The following is a 20,002-nucleotide window of genomic DNA, read 5'->3' as shown; positions in this document are numbered from 1 at the left end:
TATCCACACATAAGTTTATAATATTCAAGCGGGACTTGGTTTCAAAAAAAAAAAACGATACCCGAAAGGAACAGTATGTACCTAAATGGACAGATAATGTTCATGTCTAACTGATTTTATAAATTAATAAAAAACTATTTCTATGTGTTTGGCTAAATTAATTGAAATAGAAAGAGTTTTTTTATCAAGTAAAATAATTACATGGAGTGAAAAATTAAGTGGCAATAAATGTAGTACATTTTAATTATTTTGATTTAAGTTATTATTTTATTCACAAAAACATATCTTTGAACTATGTTTTTGAATACCTAATTTTCCACCGATTGAAACTAAAATATTTTAGTAAAATAAACTAAACCAAACATTTAATCATATGTAAAACCTAATTATTTAACATTTTTGATTTTTATTGACACGAGGTTAATATTGATTAACTAATAAATAAAAATATGCACTATTATTATTATTATGGTAATATAATTAATGATGTAAATTATTATTAAGATAATATAATTAATTAAATTGCTAAACTAAGTGAAATATGAAAATACAATTAATAGATACTACTAATCATGTATCCAAACAAATTTCAGTAAGACTACTATTTAAGTTTTCAAACACTCCAACTTTTTTTTAATCCTCTTATTCAAGTCTTCAGACACTCCGATTTTGTACTTGCGTTTTAATAAGATAGATTGCTAAACTAAGTGAAATATGAAAATACAATTAATAGATACTACTAATCATGTATCCAAACAAATTTCAGTAAGACTACTATTTAAGTTTTCAAAACACTCCAACTTTTTTTTAATCCTCTTATTCAAGTCTTCAGACACTCCGATTTTGTACTTGCGTTTTAATAAGATATATGTATTTGCCGTGTTTTCACTAGTCTATGGCCATCACATGTTTTTTTATTGCCACTTTACTCGACATTCGACATGAAAGTTATAAGTTGTAAATGGCCGAACAAAGTTTTTTAATGTCAACATTGTTTTTAATTTTGTCAAGAGAAGTTAGAAGTTATGCAACTTTGATAAATTTTTATATGTTTTGACATTAACAGAAATCAGAAGCATAATAAGCAACATCAAAAATTTAAAAGCTAATTTCAAAGTTTTTTCTTTTTGGCTTTTCCAGTTGACTGATGGTTTGTTTTCTACTGAAGCTTAATTAAATAAGTAGAAATTAGAATTAGGATAAAAATCTAAATCAGTGATTTTGCCTACTTTTCATACTCTTTATAATTTAAATAGTTTTTCTCATTTGTTATATTCTTATAGTTTTCATTGAGGAGTCACCAATTGAAATTTATCCTACTATTTAATCAAATAAATATGTATAATTAAAAATTAGGATATAACTCTAAATATTTTGTTTGATTAAAATCCTTTTTATTATATGATATGTTTGATGAATTTATTAAGATTGTTAATATAATTTAGCAAAAATTAATGTTATTCTTACAATATTAACCATATCAAAAATTATCAATCCTTTTTTATCAACAATTTTAATTTATCAAAAAAATTAGAAATTTCAAATATATACAACTTACTTACCACAAATAATATTTAAAACCTTTTTACAAAATAAAAAAAACAAATAATATAATCCCAGAGTATCATGGGAAGCGAGCTAGTAGAATATTATTATGATATTATACCTAGGCCATACTTTTGGCCAAAATTAATTAAGATATTATACAATCTTTTTGGTTTAACAACATGCAGATTTTATAGATTTATTTACTTAATCGAATATCAACAAATTTAGTTATGATTCTTTCTATACTTTGTTTGTATATGCTATAAAAGTATTCACTGTAAACTATTATATAAACCCTGGGGTAGTTTCATTTTAAAGCCATCCAAAACTAAAACAATATTCTTTTTTTTTTCAATTCACATCGAGAAAGGATCCAAAGAAAATGAAAAGTCTCACAGTTTTTGTTGCTATAGTTTTCTTTTCAAGCTGTGTCACATCTCAATTCCTTGCCCCGACATATGACGAAGAGTTCAAATGGTCGGGTTACGCTAAAGTGCCCTCGGCTATCCACAAACACAACCCAAATTGGAAATTAAAGGAGTGATTTTCCAGTTACAAGATGGTAACAAAATGTTTGATGAAGACGTTAACCAAAAAACCAACCGTTTTTTCTGAATGTTGCGCCACGATCAAGGAGTTGAATGAAAATTGTAAACATACAGTTTTCAGATCGTTCCGTAACCCTTTCGTTAACAAATATGTTAAGAAAACATTGCAGCCATGATGCTACTGCTCCTACGCCGGCTTAGAGTTTATTTGAGAAATATCATAAATAAATCTCTTCTATCGATCAAAAGAGTTTACTACTACATTGTGTAACTTTTTATTGTTTGCTTATTGTTGACACAATAAATTTTACATATTCAATAATAATAAGACTGTTTTAATTTGAAGACAATCAGAAAATCTATTATAAGCCAAATATTATGTATTTACTGGACTCACTAATTCTATTCGTAGTGGATGACAAACTAATAACAAAAACAGAGAAACTTTATTCAAAATGTCGCAATATTATCAAAAGATATTTTAATCAAACGGATTTAATTTTTCAACAACACCAAAGTAAAAACCTTCAAATCTTTGAATTAATGAAATGCATTATTGATAAAGCATGCAGTCCAAACATTTTCATTATATTATTCAGTTAACAGATACTATATGTTTTCTAGTGAAGCTTAAACATAAAGTAGAGAACAGTGACTACAAGCTTTGAGTTGAACTTGCAAAAGAATAATTTTAAATCTTCGAAAATAATGATTTTAGGTTTAGTTTTCTTTTTATTGTCGCTATAATATTTTTGGTTGTCAGCTTTATTTTTAATACATACTATTTTTTATTATTTTTGGTAAAATTTAGTTTTTGGTAAAATTTAGAGTAACAAAACCAAGATATTATTTAGTCTTTGGTAAATCAAAAATTATCTATCCTTTTTTACCAACAATTTTAATTTATCAAAAGTTTTATAAATTTCAAATATATACAACCCTTACTTACCACAAATAATATTTAAAACCTTTTTACAAAATAAAAAAACAAATAATATAATCCCAGAGTATCATGGGAAGTGAGCTAGTAGAATATTATTATGATATTATACCTAGGCCATACTTTTGGCCAACATCAATTAAGATATTATACAATCTTTTTGGTTTAACAACATGCAGATTTTATAGATTTATGTACTTAATCGAATATTAACAATTTTAGTAATGATTCTTTCTATATATTGTTTGTATATGCTATAAAAGTATTCATTGTAAACTTCTATATAAACCCTGGGTTAGTTTTATTTTAAAACAATCCAAAACTAAAACAATATTAATTTTTTTTTCCATTCACATCGACAAAGGATCCAAAGAAAATGAAAAATCTCACAGTTTTTGTTGCTATAGTTTTCTTTTCAAGCTGTGTCACATCTCAATTCATTGACCCAACAGATGACAAAGAGCTCAAATGGTCAGGTTACGCTTAAGCGCCCTCGGCTATCCACAAACACAACCCAAATTGGAAATTAAAGGAGTGCTTTTCCAGTTACAAGATGGTAACAAAATGTTTGATGAAGACGTTAACCAAAAAACCAACTGTTGGTTCTGAATGTTGCGCCACGGTAAAGGAGTTGAATGAAAATTGTAAGCATACAGTTTTCAAATCGTTCAGTAACCCTTTCGTTAACAACTATGTTAAGAAACATTGCAGTCACGATGCTACTGCTCCTACTCTGTCATAGAGTTTATTTGAGAAATATCATAAATAAATATTTTTATTGATCAAAAGAGTTTACTACAATATTGTGTAACTTTTTATTGTTTGCTTATTGTTGACACTATAAATTTTACAAATTCAATAATAATAACACTGTTTTTGTTTGAAGACAATCAGCAACTCTATTATAAGCCAAATATTATGTATTTACTTGACTCACTAATCCTATTTGTAATGGATGACACAACTAATAACAAAAACACAGAAACTTTATTCAAAATGGCGCAATAATATCAAAAGATATTTTAATCAAACGAAATTTTGATTTTTCAACAACACCAAAGTAAAAACCTTCAAATCTTTGAATTGATGAAATGCATTATTGATAAAGCATGCAGTTCAAACATTTTAATTATATTATTCAGTTAACAGATACCATTTGTTTTCTAGTGAAGCATAAACATAAAGTAGAGAATAGTGACTACAAGCTTTGAGTTGAACTCGAAAAATAATAATTTTAAATTTTCGAAAAATAATGATTTTAGGTTTAGTTTCTTTTTTTTGCCGCTATAATATTTTTGGTCGTCAGCTTTATTTCAATACATACTTATATACTATTCTTTATTATTTTTAGTAAAATTTAGTTTTTGGTAAAATTTAGAGAAACAAAACCCAGATATTATTTAGTTTTTGGTAAATCAAAATTTATCTATCCTTTTTTATCAACAATTTTAATTTATCAAAAGTATCATAAATTTCAAATATATACAACATATACTTACCACAAATAATATTTAAAAACATTTTTACGCTATAAAAAACAAATAATATAATCCCAGAGTATCATGGGAAGTGAGCTAGTAGAATATTATTATGATATTATACCTAGGCCATACTTTTGGCCAACATTAATTAAGATACTATACAATCTTTTTGGTTTAACAACATGCAGATTTTATAGAGATATGTACTTAAATCGAATATCAACAATTTTAGTTATGATTTTTTTTCTATATTTTGTTTGTATATGCTATAAAAGTATTCATTGTAAACTTCTATATAAACCCTGGGGTAGTTTCATTTTAAAGCCATCCAAAACTAAAACAATATTCTTTTTTTTTTCAATTCACATCAACAAAAGATCCAAAGAAAATGAAAAATCTCACAGTTTTTGTTGCTATAGTTTTCTTTTCAAGCTCTGTCACATCTCAATTCCTTGACCCAACAGATGACGAAGAGTTCAAATGGTCGGGTTACGCTAAAGCGCCCTCTGCTATCCACAAACACAACCCAAATTGGAAATTAAAGGAGTGCTTTTCCAGTTACAAGATGGTAACAAAATGTTTGATGAAGACGTTAACCAAAAAACAAACCGTTGGTTCTGAATGTTGCGCCACGATCAAGGAGTTGACTGAAAATTGTAAACATACAGTTTTCAGATTGTTCCGTAACCCTTTCGTTTACAACTATGTTAAGAAAAATTGCAGCCACGATGCTACTGCTCCTACTCCGGCTTAGAGTTTATTTGAGAAATTTCATAAACAAATCTCTTGTATCGATCAAAAGAGTTTACTACTACATTGTGTAGCTTTTTATTGTTTGCTTATTGTTGACACAATAAATTTTACAAATTCAATAATAATAAGACTGTTTTTATTTGAAGACAATCAGCAAGTCAATTATAAGCCAAATATTATGTGTTTACTAGACTTACTAATTCTATTCGTAGTCGATGACAAACTAATAACAAAAACACAGAAACTTTATTCAAAATGTCGCAATAATATCAAAAGACATTTTAATCAAACGAAATTTTAATTTTTCAACAACACCAAAGTACAAAAACCTTCAAATCTTTGAATTAATGAAATGCATTATTGATAAAGCATGCAGTCCAAACATTTTCATTATATTATTCAGTTAACAGATACCATTTATTTTCTAGTGAAGCTTAAACATAAAGTAGAGAACAGTGACTACAAGCTTTGAGTTGAACTTGCAAAACAATAATTTTAAATATTCGAAAAATAATGATTTTAGGTTTAGTTTTCCTTTTATTGTCGCTATTATATTTTTGGTCGTCAGCTTTATTTCAATACATACTGTTTTTATTATTTTTGGTAAAATTTAGTTTTTGGTAAAATTAGAGAAACAAAACCCAGATATTATTTATTTTTTTGTAAATCAAAAATTATCTATCTTTTTTTATCAACAATTTTAATTTATCAAAAAGTCTTATTAATTGCAAATATATACAACGCTTACTTACCACAAATAATATTTAAAACGTTTTTACAAAATAAAAAAACAAATAATATAATCCCAGAGTATCATGGGAAGTGAGGTAGTAGAATAATATTATGATATTATACCATACTTTTGGCCAACATTAATTAAGATATTATACAATCTTTTTGGTTTAACAACATGCAGATTTTATAGATTTATGTACTTAATCGAATATCAACAATTTTAGTTATGATTCTTTCTATATTTTGTTTGTACATGCTATAAAAGTATTCATCGTAAACTTCTATATAAACCCTGGGGTAGTTTCATTTTAAAGCCAATATTCTTTTTTTTTTCAATTCACATCGACAAAGGATCCAAAGAAAATGAAAAATCTCACAGTTTTTGTTGCTATAGTTTTCTTTTCAAGCTGTGTCACATCTCAATTCCTTGACCCAACAGATGACGAAGAGTTCAAATGGTCGGGTTACGCTAAAGCACCCTCGGCTATCCAGAAACACAACCCAAATTGGAAATTAAAGGAGTGCTTTTCCAGTTACAAGATGGTAACAAAATGTTTGATGAAGACGTTAACCAAAAAAACAACTGTTGGTTCTGAATGTTGCGCCACGATCAAGGAGTTGAATGAAAATTGTAAACATACATTTTTCAGATCGTTCCGTAACCCTTTCGTTAACAACTATGTTAAGAAACATTGCAGCCATGATGCTACTGCTACTGCTCCTACTCCGGCTTAGAGTTTATTTGAGAAATATCATAAATAAATCTCTTGTATCGATCAAAAGAGTTTACTACTACATTGTGTAACTTTTTATTGTTTGCTTATTGTTGACACAATAAATTATAAAATTCAATAATAATAACAAGACTGTTTTTATTTGAAGACAATCAAACTCTATTATAAGCCAAATGTTATGTATTTACTAGACTCACTAATCCTATTCGTAATGGATGAAAAACTAATAAAAAAAACACAAAACTTTATTTAAAATGTCGCAATAATATCAAAAGATATTTTAATCAAACGAAGTTTTGATTTTTCAACAACACCAAAGTTAAAACCTTCTAATATTTGAATTGATGAAATGCATTATTGATAAAGCATGCAGTCCAAACATTTTAATTATATAATTTAGTTAACAGATACCATTTGTTTTCTACTGAAGCTTAAACATAAAGTAGAGAATAGTGACTACAAGATTTGGTTGAACTTGCAAAAGAATAATTTTAAATCTTCGAAAAATAATGATTTTAGGTTTAGTTTTCTTTTTTCGTCGCTATAATATTTTTGGTTGTCAAATTTATTTCAATACATACTATTTTATTATTCTTGGTAAAATTTAGTTTGTAAAATTTAGAGAAACAAAACCCAGGTATTATTTAGTTTTTGGTAAATCAAAAATTATCAACAATTTTAATGTATCAAAAGTTCAATAAATTTCAAATATATATAACACTTACGTACCACAAATAATATTTAAATCCTTTTTACAAAACAAAAAAAAATAAATAATATTTAAATAATATAATCACAGAGTAGCATGGGAAGTGAGTTAGTAGAATATTATTGTGATATTATACCATACTTTTGGCTAACATTAATTAAGATATTATAAAATCTTTTCGGTTTAACAACATGCGCAGATTTTATAGATTTATGTACTTAATCGAATATCAACAATTTTAATTTATCAAAAAAATTAGAAATTTCAAATATATACAACTTACTTACCACAAATAATATTTAAAACCTTTTTACAAAACAAAAAAACAAATAATATAATTCCAGAGTATCATGGGAAGTGAGCTAGTAGAATATTATTATGATATTATACCTAGGCCATACTTTTGGCAAAAATTAATTAAGATATTATAAAATCTTTTTGGTTTAACAACATGCAGATTTTATAGATTTATTTACTTAATCGAATATCAACAAATTTAGTTATGATTCTTTCTATATTTTGTTTGTATATGCTATAAAAGTATTCATTGTAAACTATTATATAAACCCTGGGGTAGTTTCATTTTAAAGCCATCCAAAACTAAAACAATTTTTTTTTTTCAATTCACATCGAGAAAGGATCCAAAGAAAATGAAAAATCTCACAGTTTTTGTTGCTATAGTTTTCTTTTCAAGCTGTGTCACATCTCAATTCCTTGCCCCGACAGATGACGAAGAGTTCAAATGGTCGGGTTACGCTAAAGTGCCCTCGGCTATCCACAAACACAACCCAAATTTGAAATTAAAGGAGTGCTTTTCCAGTTACAAGATGGTAACAAAATGTTTGATGAAGACATTAACCAAAAAAACAACCGTTGGTTCTGAATGTTGTGCCACGATCAAAAAGTTGAATGAAAATTGTAAACATACAGTTTTCAGATCTTTCCGTAACCCTTTCGTTAACAAATATGTTAAGAAACATTGCAGCCACGATGCTACTGCTCCTACGCCGGCTTAGAGTTTATTTGAGAAATATCATAAATAAATCTCTTCTATCGATCAAAAGAGTTTACTACTACATTGTGTAACTTTTTATTGTTTGCTTATTGTTGACACAATAAATTTTACAAATTCAACAATAATAAGACTGTTTTTATTTGAAGACAATCAGAAAATCTATTATAAGCCAAATATTATGTATTTACTAGACTCACTAATTCTATTCGTAGTGGATGACAAACTAATAACAAAAACAGAGAAACTTTATTCAAAATGTCGCAATATTATAAAAAGATATTTTAATCAAACGAATTTAATTTTTCAACAACACCAAAGTAAAAACCTTCAAATCTTTGAATTAAGGAAATGCATTATTGATAAAGCATGCAGTCCAAACATTTTCATTATATTATTCAGTTACAGATACTATATGTTTTCTAGTGAAGCTTAAACATAAAGTAGAGAAAAGTGACTACAAGCTTTGAGTTGAACTTGCAAAAGAATAATTTTAAATCTTCGAAAAATAATGATTTTAGGTTTAGTTTTCTTTTTTCGTCGCTATAATATTTTTGGTTGTCAAATTTATTTCAATACATACTATTTTATTATTCTTGGTAAAATTAGTTTGGTAAAATTTAGAGAAACAAAACCCAGGTATTATTTAGTTTTTGGTAAATCAAAAATTATCAACAATTTTAATTTATCAAAAGTTTAATAAATTTCAAATATATATAACACTTACTTACCACAAATATTATTTAAAGCCTTTTTACAAAACAAAAAAAAACAAATAATATTTAAATAATATAATCCCAGATTAGCATGGGAAGTGAGCTAGTAGAATATTATTATGATATTATACCATACTTTTGGCTAACATTAATTAAGATATTATAAAATCTTTTCGGTTTAACAACATGCGCAGATTTTATAGATTTATTTACTTAATCGAATATCAACAATTTTAGTAACGATTCTTTCTATATTTTTTTTGTATATGCTATAAAAGTATTCATTGTAAACTTCTATATAAACCCTGGAGTAGTTTCATTTTAAAGCCATCAAAATCTAAATCAATATTCATTTTTTTTTCAATTCACATCAACAAAGGATCCAAAGAAAATGAGAATCTCAAAGTTTTTTTTGCTATAGTTTTCTTCTCAAGTTGTGTCACATCTCAATTCCTTGACCCAACAGATGATGAAGAGTTCAAATGGTCGGGTTACGCTAAAGCACCCTCGGCTATCCACAAACACAACCCAAATTGGAAATTAAAGGAGTGCTTTTCCAGTTACAAGATGGTAACAAAATGTTTGATGAAGAATTTAACCAAAAAACCAACTGTTGGTTCTGAATGTTGCGCCACGATCAAGGAGTTGAATGAAAATTGTAAGCATACAGTTTTCGGATCGTTCAGTAACCCTTTCGTTAACAACTATGTTAAGAAACATTGCAGCCACGATGCTACTGCTCTTACTCCGGCTTAGAGTTTATTTGAGAAATATCATAAATAAATCTCTTGTATCGATCAAAAGAGTTTAGTAATACATTGTGTAACTTTTTATTGTTTGCTTATTGTTGTCACTATAAATTATACAAATTCAATAATAATAAGACTGTTTTTATTTGAAGACAATCAGCAAGTCTATCATAAGCCAAATATTATGTATTTACTAGACTCACTAATCATATTCGTAAGGGAGGGAAAAATAAAAATAAAAACACAGAAACTTTATTCAAAATGTCGTAATAATATCAAAAGATTTTTTAATAAAACGAAATTTTAATTTTTCAACAACACCAAAGTAAAAACCTTCAAATCTTTGAATTAATTAAATGCATTATTGATATAGCATGCAGTCCAAACATTATCATTATATTATTCACTTAACAGATACCATTTGTTTTCAAGTGAAGCTTAAACATAAAGTAGAGAATAGTTACTACAAGCTTTGAGTTGAACTTGCAAAAGAATAATTTTAAATCTTTGAAAATAATGATTTTAGGTTTAGTTTTCTTTTTTTTGTCGCTATAATATCTTTTGGTTGTCAGCTTTTCAATACATACTATTTTTATTGTATTTGGCAAAAAAAAAATTTTATATACAAAACAAATATAATCAGAATCATTTATCAGAAGATTATTTTGAATTAATGATAACTCTGGCTTTTTTAGGGGTTTATGTCATGATTTTATAGTTATCTTTTTAGATTTAATTTGTGAGCCTTATCCTAATTTTTGATATTTTTAATTTTGGGATTATATTGTGAAAATGAGAATATCCTGATAGGCGATGTTAATTTGATGTTTTTTCCTCATTATACGATGACCATTTTATATCAATAAAAATATTTTTGTGTATTTTTCATACTCCCTATTATTTTAAATAATTTTCTTATTTGTCGAATTCTTATGATTTTAATTGAGGAATTATCAATTCAAATTTATCATATTATTTAAACTTAGTTAGATAAGTAGAAATTAGAATTGGGATAGAAACTTAAATCAGTGATTTTGCCTATTTGTCATATTCTTTATAATTTTAAATAATTTTGCTTATTTTTATATTCTTATGGTTTTAATTGAGGAGTCATCAGTTGAAATTTATCCTATTATTTAATTAAATAAATAATTAAAATTTAATATTAGGATAGAAATCTAAATATTTTGCTTGACCCAATCTTTAAAATCATTTTTGTTATATAATATGTTTGATGAATATGTAAAAAATATTAATACAATTTAGTAAAAATTTAATGTTATTCTTACATTATTAACCAATAAAAATTATTTATCTTTTTTATCAACAAATTTATTTATCAAAAGTATTATAAATTTCAAATATATACAAAAATTACTTATCACAAATAATATTTAAATCCCTTTTACAAAAGAAATATCAAACAATATTTAAATGATATTAATCCAATGTATCATGGGAAGTTATCTAGTAGAATATTATTATGATATTATACCATACTTTTGGCTACATTAAGATATTAGAGCATGTGCAATAGTGAGTTTTTTTTTGCTCGATTTCCAATGTTTTTTTTATTTTTTTCTTAGTTTTTTTCGTTTAATTAAAAAATAAAACTAACTAATCGGGGCCGCCACGTGTCGTGGGACCCGCGACACAGTAACAAAACTCAGCTGAGATCAGTCCTTAGTTTCGTATTTCTCGGCTTTTATCCTGCACAGAAACCAAAAAAGGTAATATTTTAATATATATTTTTAAGGATTGAGCCTATGTACCCGCGTTGCACATGCTCCTATACATTTTTTACGCTTAACAAATGCAGATTTTATAAACAATTTTTAGTCATGATTCTTTCTATATTTTGTTTGTATATGCTATATAAGTATTCGTTTTAACGTTCTATATAAACCCTGGCATAGTTTCATCTTAAAGCCATCCAAAACTAAAGAAGTCTTCCTTGAAAAGACTTCCAAAGAAGTCTTCTCTAACGGAGGGTTATAATGGTAAAATTGAATATATGTTTTTGTTTGTTCATATGAGGACTGTTGTAATTTCACTAGGTTTTTAGATTATGTTTGTATTTGATTGAATTTGAGGTATACTTTTGTATTCAAAATCATGTTTTGAGTCATATTTGGCAAATCTCTCTTTAAATACAGTGGCAGCGTATATGATGGTCCGACAAATGGTCCTTCTTAATATTGACTAAAGCTTTCTTTGTTCTTAAAACTTCGGTAAGGCAAGGTATCTCCGGTCAAGCATCCACGGTTAATGGTGAAAGGAATTCTAAAACGAAGATCAACGTGTCCACATGTACATATACCAATCAGCCGGCATCGCCAGGACAACAGTTCCTCATTTCGTAAGGCAGTGCGTCCTTGACGTGCGTGAGTCTGGTTCGACAGCATGCAGAAGACCTAGATGATAGGTGTCCTTCTCTTCTCCATCTTCTGACATATGCTAAGATGATGGGGTTTCAGAAGCGGTTGCTAAACTATTAATTAAATTGGACATCCATGGGCGGATTTGTATATACCCTTATTATTAATCCAGAAGCATTTTAAAAATTTAACCTTTAAAAAGTAAACTAATTTCGATGTTGCCATTATGCCTATGTGTCACTCTCACAATCCTCCTCAGCCATCATTTAAAATTATCATTAATTTACTAGAGTAATTACATATAATGCCATTGGTCCTATTATGTTTGTTATATTCTCATTTCCAACATATTATTTGGCTCCTTTTTTATATTATTTGACACATATGCATTGCAAACAGATTATATAAAATGAGTTGTCGAGTCCAATGACACATATGCATTTCGAGTTTTTTATTACATTTTTCCTTTGCATCTGTACGGATCATATTTTTTTGTATGCTAATTATCACATGCTTTGCTGATTTTGATATCATATATGTATACATAACTTATACATTCTTTTATATATTCTTGAACTTATACATTCTTTTATATATTTTTTATTCTTACTGACATTCTTTTATATATTCTTGAACTTATACATTCTTTATATATTCTTGAACTTATACATTCTTTTATATATATTTTTTTATCCTTACTAACATTATTTTATATATTCTTGAACTTATACATTCTTTTATATATTCTTGAAATTATACATTCTTTTATATATTTTTTTATCCTTACTGATATTCTTTTATATATTCTTGAACTTATACATTAATTCTTTTATATATTCTTGAACTTATACATTTTTAATATATTCTTGAACTTATACATTCTTTTGTGTATATATATATATATATATATATATATGCTTACTTGCAATATGAAATATGTAAAAAATGCATATATGTATACATATACTTATACATTCTTTTATATATTCTTTTAATTATACATTCTTTTATATATGTGTGCTCTTTTTTTCAACATTTCGAATTTCGAAAATAGGAACCACATACAACATTATTGCATGTTTTGGAATATGGGAAGCATATAAAATTAGGAACCAAATTTATAGTGATTTGGGGGTGATTGATATTATTTGAGCAAAATATCTATAATTTCGAGGATAATTTTATCAATCTTGACCATGATATTTATGCATTTCCTAAATTATGAAAAGATGATCTACAATAAATATAAACTTGCTAAAATTTTGGTCAAGATATGGAATATGAAATATCTAAAAAATGCATATATGTATACATTTACTTATACATTCTTTTATATATTCTTTTAATTATACATTTTTTTATATATGTGTGCTCTTTTTTCAACATTTCGAATTTCTAAAATAGGAACCACATACAACATTATTGCATGTTTTGGAATATGGGAAGCATATAAAATTAGGAGCCAAATTTATAGTGATTTGGGGGTGATTGATATTATTTGAGCCAAATATCTATAATTTCGAGGATAATTTTATCAATCTTGACCATGATATTTATGCATTTCCTAAATTATGAAAAGATGATCTACAATAAATATAAACTTGCTAAAATTTTGGTCGCTAATAATGGAAATTGGACAAATATATTAATTAGAATTTGTTGGATAGTTGTGTTGCTCACCAAAATTATGACTGTGTATGACACGTGTATTTATGTTTATAATCGCATACACTCATTGCTATTTGGTATGGATTCAGTATATAAGTGGACCATTATTTTTTCAAAGAGATGCAGTGACAACCAACTATTTTAGCACAAGACCGGAACATATACATTAAAGTCTAAAGTATATTATTTTACTAATAATGTTAACCCCTATATATTATTACTCATACTATTCTGACAATTTTCACATATAGAATATGTAATGTTCCCTAATTTTTTTTTTTATAAAAAATGTTCCTTAATTTTTTTTTTAACATTTTCACCCTGCACAAGACACATGTCATACCCTAGTTGAATTGTTATTAGGAATGAGCCGTTGTATATGAGTTTGTATCTGTTCATTGGACTTTCGCTTTAATAAAAAGCACATGTTGACAAAAAAATTGTTTGTACTATTTTGTTTGACTTTATTGAAAATAAATATTCATATTAAATTTTTTTTTTTGACAGCAAATGAATCATTGGGAATCAGATTTGATAGAGCTCGTCCATCAAGGTTTCAAGGCCAAGTGACAGGTCAAAGATGATGATACTATATCTTTTTGGTTTGACACAAATCTTTTCTGACCAAAATGATGCTTATTCTTATTGGCAAGATACAGTAACCAAAGTCTGGAGTTGTAATAGTCGGACCAGTACTCTAACCATGGCCGACATGGAGTGTCTAAGTTGGTCAGAAATAAGCATCATTTTGGTCAGAAATTTTTCAAAGTCTGTGCAGGAACTATTGTAAGCTTCTATTGTTTAATTTTATCTTATTTCATTTACATTTAAGAAATAATCAATTTGGCTTACTGTAGGGTGATAAATCTGGGTGTTCTATTCTGATCCCGACTTTCTTGGGGTACTTGAGAAAACAAAAAGGAACCATGATACGGAAAATCTCAGCAGCTCTACAACGAGGTGATTTCTAAGAGTATTATCTTGCGGCCTCACCCCGGCGGAGATGACAATATTTACTAAGAAGTACGTGGTACAATGAATTTCAATTTTTTGATGTTCAAATTTGTTAATAAATTTAATTTTGATTGTTCGCATTTTATTATGTAACACAGTCCGCGTTAAAAGAGAAGAATGTACATTGTCGATTACCAAAACATCTCTAGAATATGCTCTGGCTTTGTCTTCTTCTACCGGTTCTAGAATATCCACTCTCTTTTTTTTGTGTGTGCAACCAGTTACTTTCATTCATACTTGAGACACTACATAGAAAATAAGATCTTTTGGACAAACCCGAATAGCTAAGTTTAAAACTTCAACAACACAAATAAAAAGATAAACGGATAGAGACAAAAACCCAACAAAATTTGATAATGTATCTAAAGACATGCCTAAAAAGCCAAGCATTACACTAGAAAGGAGAACAATCTCACTTTAATCTCTTCAGACGACTTTTGATGAGCCAACTTATCAGTGGCTTTGAATACAAGTCCATAACCTCAAACTTCATTGAAATGAACCTCGCTGCATCTACCGTTTCCAAACAAACCTTCACACAAGAATGCAAGACGGTTAGGATAAAGATCTTCTTCTCTAAACTGAATCCCAAAAAAGGACCTCTTGAAAAAAATACTTTTGGTGGAAGTGTTCTCTCCTGAGAGGATGTGCATAAAGATCTCTCTCGACCCTGACAAGAGGAAGCTTGTATAAATTTCTCCAAAGTGGTTAAGTTTAAAGGGTAGACTGAGCCAAGCTTTTGTATTTGCAGAATGTGGATCGTTGCAGTGTCAAAGCTTGTGGTTATAATAGCAATAAGTGGTTGGTTGATGAGCACTTTAATCTCTGGCCATAACCCCGTAGCAACACCAAGCTAAATAATGTGTTCATAATTGCTTATCAGCCTATCAACTTCCATGAGGTCAGACAGGCTATCTGAAGATACTATCCTTAAGCAGCTCTGATCCTCGGCATTACCGTAACAGAGGCTGTGGAGCAAACAGGGGGATAGCACCATAACATGTAGTCTTTTTTTCACCATAGAAGGTTTGAAGGACCAGACATACTGGCTATCTTGAATGGGCTTCGAGAGAAGTAGCAGTACACACTGCTGGATCTGAAAGAATCATCGGAGACTTCAAAAATGGAGGATTTTTCCAATATTGTACAAAACCATTGTCAGGTTCGGTCAGAAAAGAGAGAGGAGCAGCTGAAGAGAAGCTTCGTTCACACCATAGACATGTGTAACAGATCTTTCCAATAGGGAGAGTAATCATCTTCCAGAAAGACGGTGAACAAGTTTGATGCCAAACTATCTTCAGATCTGGTCGCTGTGAGATCCGCGAGGTGCGGCCGGTTGGGAGCAAAAGGAGCGGCGACTGGCAGATATTCCTGAGCATATAGCGAACATGACTGAGTAATAGATCTCCATCCTGAAGATTAACTCTCAGTTGACATCAGTATTGAAAAGGACGACTCTCTTGTGAAAGGTTCTTTGGGGACCCGAGATGCAGAGAGAAGCGGTGACTATATAGACCTGCGAGTTAGACAAGAGAGAAAGATAATCCACATGGATAGTGACGCCAAGAGAGATGGTTCCAAGAAGCTTCTTCTCCGTAGTGAACCCATGGAGCCAAAACGTAACTCCACAACTGAGACAGAAACAGAGTAAAACAGAAAGAAAGATTAAAGGAGAGAAGAGACACAAAGATGTAACAGAACTTGGTTAAAGAATCCCGAAGCTTGCGAGATTTTGGCTTCAGCGACGCCGGAAGATGATACGGTAAAACCAAGTTTATCGATATGAATGTGAATCAATGTATAGTACAAAGAATCACTCTTATCAGCCAAGAGTTTACACGAAGAAACAACTCAAAAGCTCAATAAGATGAACACACACAAAGAGAGTTTTCAAGAGAATAACAATACACTTTTTTCCGAATGAATCCCCAATTTATCTTCTTGTTCCTTTTAACGCTCTGTTTCTTCTGCTGCATAATAACTTCTGCAACTGAGTCCTCTCCAACTGACACATGCTTAGCTTTATTCCCACTCCAACGACCTCTTTACGAGCTAACACGTGTCCTTACTCATTTTCTATAGCAGAAGATGGTGGAGTAGGGTGTGCCTCGATAATCGTTTCTGAGAGGAGCGGCTAGGGTTCTCTTTAACTATTGTGTACCACACAAACTATCTATTTCAGTATCCACTCTCTAGTTTATCTTTTTTTATGATAGATCAAACTAAACTAATGCTCCTCCGTCTATACGGATGTGAATATCATTTTATTTTATTCAAAAGATCTGACTTTCGATAATATATTTTAAATATTTCGTAATTAAAGGATCCAAAGAAGTTGGTCTGGGCATTCGGGTCTTCGATTCGGGTTCGGATCGGGTCCTCTTGGGTTCGGGTGTTTCGGGTCCTGGAAATTTGGATCCATATAGGTACCTATAATTTTTTTTGGTCGGTTCCGAGTAAGGTTTTGTCGCGTCCGGTCGATTCGGATCTTTAATTCTAATACATGTAAAATACCCAAAAATATTTCGCGTTTGGATCGATTTCGGGTATTTATGATCTGAAAAAGATATGACATATTATATTTAGTTAATATTTGTCATATATATCTAAAATTTTTAAAAATAGTTAAATTCAATTATTAATAATTAAAATAAAACATTTTTAAACTATAAATTTTAAAACTTCATGTTACTTAAAAATGATACAAAATAATAATGAATGTTGTTAACAAAATATATTTCAACTAAATTATAAAATAATATATATACAAAATAGAACAAAAAATCATAGTTTTGGATATACATGTTTTTAAGTCGGTAGAAATCGGTTCTTATCAGGTCGGGTCTATTCGTATCGGTTCTTTTCGGGTTCGGGTCTATTCGGTCGGTTCTTTTTGGTTCCGACTCTTTCGGATAAAAAGTTTTAAGACCCAAAAGGTACTTGTAAATTTTCAGTTCGGTTTGGTTCAGATATTTTTGGGTCAGTTCCGATCCGAGTCCTCGGGTCTCGGTAAAATGCTCAGGCCTATATATATTGTTAATGTTTTTATCTGTATTTTTATAGTTCCATGATATTATGATATTGTACTTGTACACCCTCGAGCTTTTTTATCGCTGATTATCCATGATATTATGATATTGCAATATAATAAGTTCTTTAGGTGACGATCATAAACGGAAAAGATGGCATTTAACTAGATTTTGATCCGCGTTTTAAAAGCGCGAATATTATTTTTCACTTTTATGAAATATAATATTTATTTGTAATTATTGAATATATTTATCTTAGTAAAACTTTATTTATAACAAATTCGAAACATAGAGTGTCTCTGGTAAACTATATATTTCTCTGGCTTTGTTTTATTCACTCTCCAATCAATATATTTATTTGGCTTGGTGTTAAAATAAATGATTTTAGAACGCAACTATACAATACTTTTACATTGATATTTTGTTTAAACAATGTGACATATTTCTATATTAATTAAATATTTACATTGTAATTTAAATTTGTATACAAATCAACATATTTGTGTAGTTTGTTGTTAAAAGAAATGATTTTGAATTCAAATGTACAATACTTTTATGTTGATTTTTTTTATAGTTCATATAATTTTTTAAATATATTTATTTCAACTGAACCAACTAATATTTTGTTAAATTGGCCCCTGAAATATATTTTATACATCAATATTTATTTTTCATAATTAGTGTTATATATTTTATATGTATCATAGTATAACTAACGATATTCAAAAAACTTGGACCGAATCATGTTATATGCCTATTTTATTACAAATATCCAAACCCGTTTTAGATACATTGGTTATTTAGATATTTTTAGGTTCCTATACATCAGAACCAAATTCATCCAGATCCAGAATGACTCAACTCAATATCCACACATAAGTTTATAATATTCAAGCGGGACTTGGTTTCAAAAAAAAAAAAAAACGATACCTGAAAGGAACAGTATGTACCTAAATGGACAGATAATGTTCATAACTGATTTTCTAAATTAATAAAAAAACTATTTCTATGTGTTTGGCTAAATTAATTGAAATAGAAAGAGTTTTTTATCAAGTAAAATAATTACATGGAGTGAAAAATTAAGTGGCAATAAATGTAGTACATTTTAATTATTTTGATTTAAGTTATTATTTTATTCACAAAAACATATCTTTGAACTATGTTTTTGAATACATAATTTTCCACCGATTGAAACTAAAATATTTAGTAAAATAAACTAAACCAAACATTTAATCATATGTAAAACCTAATTATTTAACATTTTTGATTTTTATTGACACAAGGTTAATATTGATTAACTAATAAATAAAAATATGCACTATTATTATTATGGTAATATAATTAATGATGTAAATTATTATTAAGGTAATATAATTAATTAAATTGCTAAACTAAGTGAAATATGAAAACACAATTAATAGATACTACTAATCATGTATCCAAACAAATTTCAGTAAGACTACTATTTAAGTTTTCAAACACTCCAACTTTTTTTAATCCTCTTATTCAAGTCTTTAGACACTCCGATTTTGTACTTGCGTTTTAATAAGATAGACTAGATTTTGACCCGCACGCCCGTGCGGGTGTATTTTTTTTATAAAATATATTGCTATTTATTTTCATGTAAATATTAAAATTGGACAAAAAATCCAAATTCAAAAAATCAAACCGATCCCGATCCAAAAAGAAGTACCAACCCGAACCAAAATTGATAAATATCCAAATTATTCAAAATTTTGGTATTTAGATAACTGAAACTAAATCCGATCCGACCGAAGTATTTCGGATACCCGAATGTATTTGGAAAAAATTATATACTTATATATATTATTTTTTAAGATGTAATATATAAAAATACAGAATATATATGATACTTTTAACTTGGTTTAAATAATTGAATATATATATATATATAAATTGTCAAATGTAAATATTTAAAATAGTTTAAGTATACTCAAAATATCAAAAAGATTTAAAATAATTATTGA

General features: G+C 28.2%; 1 long non-coding RNA gene across 1 annotated transcript; it reads right to left on the bottom strand.

Annotated features, from left to right (window-relative positions):
* Positions 1-15,316: 15,316 nt before the first annotated feature.
* LOC130505307 (uncharacterized) lies at positions 15,317-17,225 on the bottom strand. Its single transcript, XR_008941624.1, has 2 exons — positions 15,602-17,225; positions 15,317-15,517 (listed from the first exon to the last, which is right to left on the bottom strand). It is a non-coding gene; the product is annotated as an uncharacterized LOC130505307 (long non-coding RNA).
* Between the last annotated feature and the right edge of the window lie 2,777 nt (positions 17,226-20,002).

This window comes from Raphanus sativus, chromosome 2, assembly GCF_000801105.2.
Source record: "Raphanus sativus cultivar WK10039 chromosome 2, ASM80110v3, whole genome shotgun sequence".
In the NCBI taxonomy this organism is placed as follows: Eukaryota; Viridiplantae; Streptophyta; class Magnoliopsida; order Brassicales; family Brassicaceae; genus Raphanus; species Raphanus sativus.
This window is presented reverse-complemented; position numbering and strand designations above follow the sequence as displayed.